This window comes from Petaurus breviceps, unplaced genomic scaffold (assembly GCF_028583685.1).
Source record: "Petaurus breviceps papuanus isolate PSGF00001 unplaced genomic scaffold, PetGlider_PUasm1.0 90977, whole genome shotgun sequence".
In the NCBI taxonomy this organism is placed as follows: Eukaryota; Metazoa; Chordata; class Mammalia; order Diprotodontia; family Petauridae; genus Petaurus; species Petaurus breviceps.
In genome coordinates this window covers 41,538,268-41,547,107 of record NW_027187391.1, presented here as the reverse complement: position 1 = coordinate 41,547,107, position 8,840 = coordinate 41,538,268, and positions in this window count along the sequence as shown.

The window sequence follows — 8,840 nt, the reverse complement described above, 5'->3', positions numbered from 1 at the left end:
GCTTGTAATATTTTCTCCTTGACCTGGGAACTCTGGAATTTGGCTATGATATTCCTAGGAGTTTTCTTTTGGGGATCTTTTTCAAGAGGTGATCAGTGAATTCTTTTGATTTCTATTTTGCCCATTGGTTCTAGAATATCAGGGCTATTTTCCTTGAGAATTTCTTGAAGGATGACTTTTAGTTTCTTTTTTTGATCATGGCTTTCAGGTAGTCCAATACTTTTTAAATTATCTTTTCTGGATCTGTTTTCCAGTGGTTTTTCCAATGAGATATTTCACATTGCCTTCTATTTTTTCTATATTTGTTTTATAGTATCTTGATTTCTCATAAAGTCATTAGTTTTCAATTGCTCCAATCTAATTTTGAAGGAATGATTCTCTTCAGTGAGTTTTTGAAATTCCTTTTCCATCTGGCAAATTTAGCTTTTTAAGGCATTCTTCTCCTCATTTGCTTTTTTGGACCTTTTTTGCCATTTGAGTTAGTCTACTTTTTAAGGTGTTATTTTCTTCAGGATTTTTTGGGTCTCCTTTATCAGGCTGTTGACTCTCTTTTCATGATTTTCTTGCATCATTCTTATTCCTCTTCCCAGTTTTTCTCCACTTCTCTTACTTGATTTTCAAAATCCCTCTTGAGCTCCTCCATGGTCTGTGATCAGTTTATATTTTTCTTGGAAGCTTTTGATGCAGGAGTTCTAACTTCATTGTCCTCCTCCAGTTCCATGCTTTGATCCTTTTTGTCCCCCAAAAAAGGATTATATGGAACGATTGTACTTCTTCATCTTGCCAATTACTTGACTTCTGAGTCTTTGCCACAGTAGAATTCTGCTTATAGAATGGAGAAATCTTTGTCCCAAATTGCTGGGATTTTCACAACTGTTGGAGCTATTAGTTGGGTGCCTTCTCTACAGGCCCCACAAGCTCTGGCTCACTGGCCACACACCCCAGGAGCACCACCCAAGACTGCGATCCAGATGCAGGAAGGTCAAGGCAAGAGCGATTACCCTCTGAATGGTTGCTTGGTCCCCCTATGATCTGCAGGCCAGGAGCTCTGAGAGCATTCATGAAGCACCACTGCACCTCCTGCCACTTCTCACCCAGGAGGCAGGGGCTGGATTGTGCTGTTCCTTAATCCTTACTACAGTTCTCCACTGACCTTTTATTTTCTCTTTGGCATTTATGGGTTGAGGAGTCTGGAAACCGCCATAGCTGCTCGTGATTCACTCTCCTGAAGTATGCTCTGGCCTGTCTGGGCACTGGGTGGGGCCACCCTGGGGCCAGAACCACGGCTCACTGGGGACTGTACTCGGGTCTCAGCATGCTGTGATAGACCTTTCCTGTTGGCCTCCCAGGCTGCCTTCAGCAGGAGATTTGTTTCTCTCTGTCTCTTTGTATATTCTGTAGCTTTAAAATTTGTTTAGAGTCATTTTTTTACAGGTATTGGAGATGGTTGAGGTTGGAGCCCATGCCAAGTTTGTGCTTTTACTCTGCCATCTTGGCTCCGCACCCCCTGGCAACAGTTTGGATGTAGGGATTACGAGAGAATGAGGAGTAGAGGATAATAACAAAGTTTTTAGTTAGGGTGCCTGGCAATTTGGTGTTGCCTTCTACAGTAATAGGAAACTGAGGGAGAGGGGAGTGTTTGGAGGGAAAACTAATAAGTTCAGTTTTGGATATGTTTTTTAAGATGTCTACAAGACATCCAGTTCAAGATGTCTAGTAGGCAGTTAAGATGCAAGACTAGAGGTTAGGAAAGAGATTTGGGATGGATAAATAGATCTGAGAATTATCAGCATAAAGATTATAATTGAAGCCATGGGAGCCAATGAGATCACCAAATGAAACAGTATAGGCTAGAAAGAAGAAAAAAGGGCCCAGGATGGAGCCCTAAGGTATACTCACTTAGATGAAGATTCAGCAAAGGAGACAGAGAAGGAGCAGTTTGATAGTTTGGTTGGTTGATTGTTGTCCTTTTTTCTCAAAGAAAACCAAAATGACATCACTACATTGAGGTCAAGGTACAGTGTGTTCCACTGTGACTGGTCAAACCAATATGTGCTCAGAAGATTCCACCATAGGTTGGGCACAAATACTCCATATGAACATTTGGAGTGGAAATGTCTCTAAATTTGCACATCTCACATTTCTTTTGAGCTACTGTAATTCTGCTTTGCTCATAGAGTACAGCACCTTCTTCAATGCAGGCATGCTGTACTACGCAGTTCTATACTAATGTCTCCCATGTCTCACAATCACTTCCAAAATTCTTCAGAGAGACTTTGAGAGTGTCTTAGTATCTCTTCTTCTGACTACCAGGTGAGCATCTTCCTTGTGTGAGTTAGCCAGAAATGACTGTAGAATAAAAACAAAAGGTGTCAATATAAACTACCCTGAGTGACAAGAGTAGATTATTACTTATTTTAAAGGTTTCCTTCAGAGGGGGAGAAGGATTATGTACCAGGAATAAATCTCATAAATTTGTCTGACTTAAGCAGACTGGGTAGATAAGGGTGTATCAGGAGATGTGAGATTAGATGGGGTGAGGCAAGGTAGTGACACCTAAACTCAGAGTTTGTATATTTGATCTATGTTACACCCTTAGGGTCTCATGGGGACAAAAGAGTGGGTTTAGAAGGTAACTAGTATCTAGATAGAGTCTATGGTGGCTCCTGACAAACTTAATATGGGAATGCGTAAAGGAAACATGAGAGAGAGAAAAAGGAATGGTAAAGAAGGAAAAGATGAGAGAAAGAAGGAAAAAATGAGAAAATAGGGAAAAGAAAGAAAAAGTCCATCTAGTAAGGAGTGGAAGAGTGTCCTTAATAATTGCCTCAGGTCTCACTCAGTGGTAATGAGAGGCCTATCCCAAAGTAATTTGGCTCTTTTTGTTTTTATTTATTTTAATTAATTAGTTTGAGTAAAGTATCAAATTGTATTGTTAGCTCTTTGAATCAGTTGTGTCAAAAATAAGGCCAAAATGTTTACCCCTGAAAGGCTAGAAACAGTTATCTCTGATCCTAGTAAACGTGATTTTGAACAATACAATTTTAAAATAAGCTGATTTGATAATAATTGACTAGATATAATACTTTAATGAAAAACTCAGGCCTTTTTACCTTAGTAGTGGAAAAATATTATAGTATAAAAAAATTAGATTTTCTTTCACTCACAAATCAACAAACTATTATTAAGCTCCTTCTATGAACCAAATTCTATAAGAAAATAATATAGATTGGGGATACAAATAAAAAAGACAGTCCCTCTCCTGAAGGAAATTGCTTCTTGAATTGATAATTAATTTGTAAAATTATGAAGTGAGTGCAGGCATGTCAGGTTCTTTGGGAACTCACCAGGAAAGACCCCAATTGACAGCAAGGAAACAGGAAGGCAATCACACTTTAATTAAAAACAGAGAGTATGGAGGTTGAAAGTCCAGAAAGGCAGAGATAAGTAGAAAAAGTGGTACAGAGGCAGACAGTGGTATGGGGAAAGGGAATGGGATGGTGAAGGAAGGGAGGCAGTAGGAAGAAGAGGGAAAGGGAGAGAGGCAGAGAGTATCACTCAGGTAACTGTGAATTAGAGTTGGGTGCACTCAGCAGCACGGACCTGATGGAGATGGAAGATTGTACGGGGAGTAGGAGTCTAAGGTCTCATTTTTTTTTCTTTTTGGAGGGGGGAAGGCAGGGCAATTGGGGTTAAGGGATTTGCCCAAGGTCACATGGTTGGCAAGGCAAGTGTTAAGTGTCTGAGGCTGGATTTAAACTCAGGTCCTCCTGACTCCAGAGCCGGTGCTTATTTTAAAATTTTAAAAAGGGTTAAAGAAAGTAGATTTCCAGGGGTACACTGAGCAATTGTTTTTAAAAGGGGGTTATAGGTCAAAAAAGCCACCTAGCCACCCCTGAAATCTCATTTTTATAGGATTTTTTGAGGAAACAGACCAATTCCTATATGTGCCACTTTGGGGTTATGAGCACACCTAAGTCATCTCAAAGTTATCAGAAAAACTTCAAAGTCATCCCAGAGTTATCAGAACCTTTGTATGCTCTGTTGGTCTGAAGCTGTGGAGGCCTACATTTTGTCTGGAATTCACATATCACAGGACCCAAACCTAGACAAACCCTGTCTAGATCACAGGTTCCCAAACTTTTTTGACCTATAGCCCCCTTTTTAAAAAAAATTACTCTGTGCCCCCCTGGAAATCTACTTTCTTTAACCCTTTCACAGTTGTTTTTTTTTGAAATTTGTATCATTTCAAAAAAATATAATTTTCTTAAATGACACATCTTAAATTTAATAATTTATTGTAAATTTGTGGGGTTTTTCCTGCATTGACATTTTGATGATGCAATATTGCATCATGTAGCTGTATAGTATTTTGTTGTAAATAAATCATTACATGCACATACTTCCGCCAATGCATGCTGGACTTCTCAACAATGCTTAATAAGCTCTCCTGCCAATACTTGCAGCTTATGACCTGTTGGCGGACTTGACCACTGACCAGTTATAACTTGCATCTTATGTATTTGGAAGATAATGTAATCATTACTATTTTAACTCTGTTACACAGAGTGGTTTTTTTTTATTTTCTTCTTTCCTTAAGGTTCCACCACCTCCCTATTTTTATTCAACACTCCCCAATTGCATCTAGGCTACTGCTGCCTCCCCTCATCATTCCAGCACCCCCCAGGGGGCAGTATCATCCACTTGGGGAACCTATGCTTCTAGGGTGATATTATAAACCTAAGGTTTATAGATAGGTCCTGGGGAAAGGTGAGGCTCAGCAAAGGATAAAGTTTCCTTGACTTTCTATGGGCTCAGTTATGAGTCATTTCTGTATTCTTTGTATGTGTAATAAACTTGTTCTGTGATCCATTCCCTGTTAGCCTGGGCTGTTTGCAGGAAAAGAGGCTACTTTTAGAAAGCTAAAGTGAGCAAAATTTAAAAGGGCAAGGTGAACACCCTTTGCCTGAAGGCAAAACAAGCCATCTTTGAATAACTATTGAGAGGTCCCCAAGAATGAGCCCCGTCTGTAGGAAGCCAAAGCTGTGGTTCAAAGCTACAGGTGACCTAAGAATGGAAATAAGGACAAAACTTTCCTGAGATTTGACATTGTTTAGCTTATGGATAAGTGAATTAATTATGAGAAAGATTTTAATCATGTTCCTTAAGTATGTATAAATTTCAGAACATGCGCTGAGTTTTCTCTTTAAAGGAAACTTGCAGCAAATACTTTTGTAAAGCAAAATGTTCTGCTATACTGTTAATAATTATCCTGAAATCATTTAAATTCAGATTTACACTTTTTTTTAAAAGTAGCATATACCTATTTCACAGCCCAAGAGAAATAAGGATCAATTTTCTAGTTATAAGCCCTGATAAAAATGATCACTTCATTTCTGATAAAATAGCAGATAGCCGAATCAAGGTGTTCAATATGAATGGTAGGACTATTACTAAACCTAAACACAAATACAATAAAGAAAAAGATTCAGGCTTTGGATAGGAAGAACACTCTCAAAATGACCATCTCTGGCTAGCAAGCAAATTGATTACAGTAGATACTGTAAATTAAACCTTTCTATATTCTGCCACAAAGCATTGCAGTGAGTTATGAATATAATAGGTGTCCATAAATACTAATGAATGAATAAACAAATGAGCAAATGATTAGATTATTTTAACCATACATTTTCTTTTTATTATGAATTTATCAACATCATGAATATTTCAATATACAAAGAAAAGAAAAGCATATTATATATGAAACTATAAACTTCTTTTACATAGTTTCCTAAAATATGTTACATTTAACATAATAGTAACACAACTAAACTATTTGTGTCCCATTGTGAACTCCCTTCTGATTTCTTTTGAGTATTTTTAGTAATGCTTTATGTATATTCTTCTTCTTCTTCTTTAAATAATTATATCAAGCAAGACAAATCTACACATTGGTCATGAATGAAGATGTATTTCATTCTCTACCCCTAGTCTATTGCCCATTGTTTGACGGGTCATTGCATTGATCAGAGCTCTTAAGTCTTTCAAAGCTGTCTTTATATTATTATAGTCCTTGTTATAATTTGTTTTCATGGTTCTGTTTATTTCACTCTGCATCCGCTTGTGCAAATCTTCCTGGTTTGCTCTAAATCTATCCCTTTCATAATTTCTTATGGAAGAGTAATATTCCATTAAATCCATATTCCATAATTTATTCAATTATTTCCCAATTAAAGGTCCTCCACTTTGTGCAATTTTTTGCTAGAACAACATAAAGTACTGTTATAAATTTTTTGTGTATATTATTCCTTTCCCTTTGTCTCTAATCTCTTTGGGATATATATCTAGTAGCTGGGACAAAGGGCATGACTTTTGGGGTACAGTTCTATATCATACTGACTGGTTAGATTTAGAACAATTTACAATTCCAGAAAATTAGAGTGCCTATTGTCCTACTGTTGTCATCTTTCTTTTTTGTAATCTTTGCCAATTTAATGATGGAAAGTGGAACCTCAAAGTTGTTTTAAATTTCCTTTATTATTAATGATTTGGAATTTCCCCCCCCCAAAATCGAAAATGATTATTGATGTTTTACATTTCTCTATTAGGGAACAAAATGGTTTTATAAAAAGTTTCATCCAGTTCCACTACCTCTGTTTATAATAGATTGTACTCAATAGTCTCTTATTACTTCTTTTTCCCACTGATAATCTGGAAATTTTTTAAAATATAAAAGTTTTAAGGGATAAATACATAGGCACGTTTCTATATAAATAAAATATACTATGACATACTACTCAGGAGTTTTTAGAGATATTGTGGTTTTCGGTTTATTCAAAGATGAGAGAATTTGATATATTTCCTTCCAGAGCTTTGTTTTTTTCATAGTGACTGTGTTGCATGATATAAACATGTTTAACTGGAATAGAGCTTTGTTCAGAGCTCGTCTGCAGTACCACTCCTTTGTTGCCAAAGTGACAATGATTGAGAAACTCAGACACTCTCCTTGTTCCAACATTTTAGATTAAAGTTACTATATGCTTGAGTTTAAACAAATCACAAGTGAGCAGAACCAGGAGAACATTGTACACAGTAATAGCAATCTTGTAATGATGATCAAATGTGAAAGCCTTAGCTACTTTGTTCAGTACAATGATTCAAGACAATTCCAAAGGACCCATGATGAAATTCTATCCACTTTCAGACAGAAAATTATGAACTCTTAGTGCAGATTGAAGCATGCTTTTTTCATTTTCTTTTTCTTGTGGGTTTTTTTTTTTTGCAACATGGCTAATATGGAAATATATTTTGCATGACTTCATATGTATAATTGATATCATATTGCTTGCCTTCTTGATGAATGGAGGAAGGGCTGAAGAGGAGAGGATTTAAAACTCAAAATTTTAAGAAATGAATGTAAAAAATACATGAATAATGGGGTTTTAAAATCACACAACTCTTGCATAAATTGGCAATGTACAAAATGTAAGTGTAAACATATTTAACCCATTGATCAATAATTTATTGAATCAATAATTGATAATTTCTTGAATTTACTGAAAACCTGCTATGTGCCAACTCCCAAGCTATAGGCTCTGGGGATTAAAAAGAAGAAGAAAGATTCTCTGCCCTCAAGGAACTTATTCATGTCAGGGGAGACAGCAGGTAAAATAAACATATAAATGCAAGATAATTTGAGGGGGAGGTACTAGCAGTTAGGGTGATTCAAAGAAAAGGTTTCATATAGGAGATTAAAAGAAGAGAAGGATCTGTTGGGTGTGATTTGAACTTTGGACAAAGCAAATAAATTAATATGAGTATATTTACAAAAGTAGAATAAGAAATGTTTCAGGATATTTGCTTACATATAATTACAGCTCTTCTAACTTTATCCTTTAAATATATGGGCAGCAGTGTTGGGGAAAGATCATTGAACTTGGAGTCCTAACACCTAAGGCTGAATTTCAGTTTTGTTACCAGCATGACCTTGGGCAAGTCACTTCACTTCTATACTCTTCACTTTCTTCACATATAAAATGAGGGGGTTGTACAAGATAATCTGGTCCCTTCCAGTTCTAAATCTAGGATCCTGTAAAAAATGCTACTTTGTTATTTGGCAAACTAATGGAATAAAATTATAAACTTAAACAGAATAACTGGTAAGGTTACATTGATAAGCACTGTATTTGTTAAGACAAAATAACATCTCTTAAAATTTAGAAATTTTAAAATTTCATTTCATTTTCCTTATGAACTTCACAGATATTAATATTCTCACATACAAAGAACAGAAAAAGAGAATTGTATATGAAACTATGCATCTATGCTGTTTTAAAAATATTTTTATGGATGACAATCAGCAACAAAGAAAAAGATCTACTAGTTCCTCCTATCTAAAATCTACTCATTTAAAAGTTAGTCTGTCTTTTGTTTTAATAGCAAAAATACACAAACAAAAAAGCAATATTTGGTAGGAAAAAAAAAGATTGCAAAAAAGATTATTAAAAAAAAGACTATGCTGACAGAAGTTTTAAAATTTAGATTAAAGCACTTTTTCTTTAGTTCCTGTACTACAGAAAGTTGATCATATTAACATAGTTCCACTCTCCAAAAAAATAAAATATTGTTGTTGTTATTGCTCCTAATGGCTCAGTGAAAAGCCTGCTGGACTAGAAGTCAGAAGATCTGTATTCTAGTCTTAGTCCCCATATTTGACTACACAGTTTTAGGCAAGTCATTTAACTTCTCTCAATCTTAGTTCCCTCACTTACTTAAAATATAGTTTAACTACACCACAAGATTGTTGTAAGGGGTCAAATGACACAAAGTATGTGAAAGTA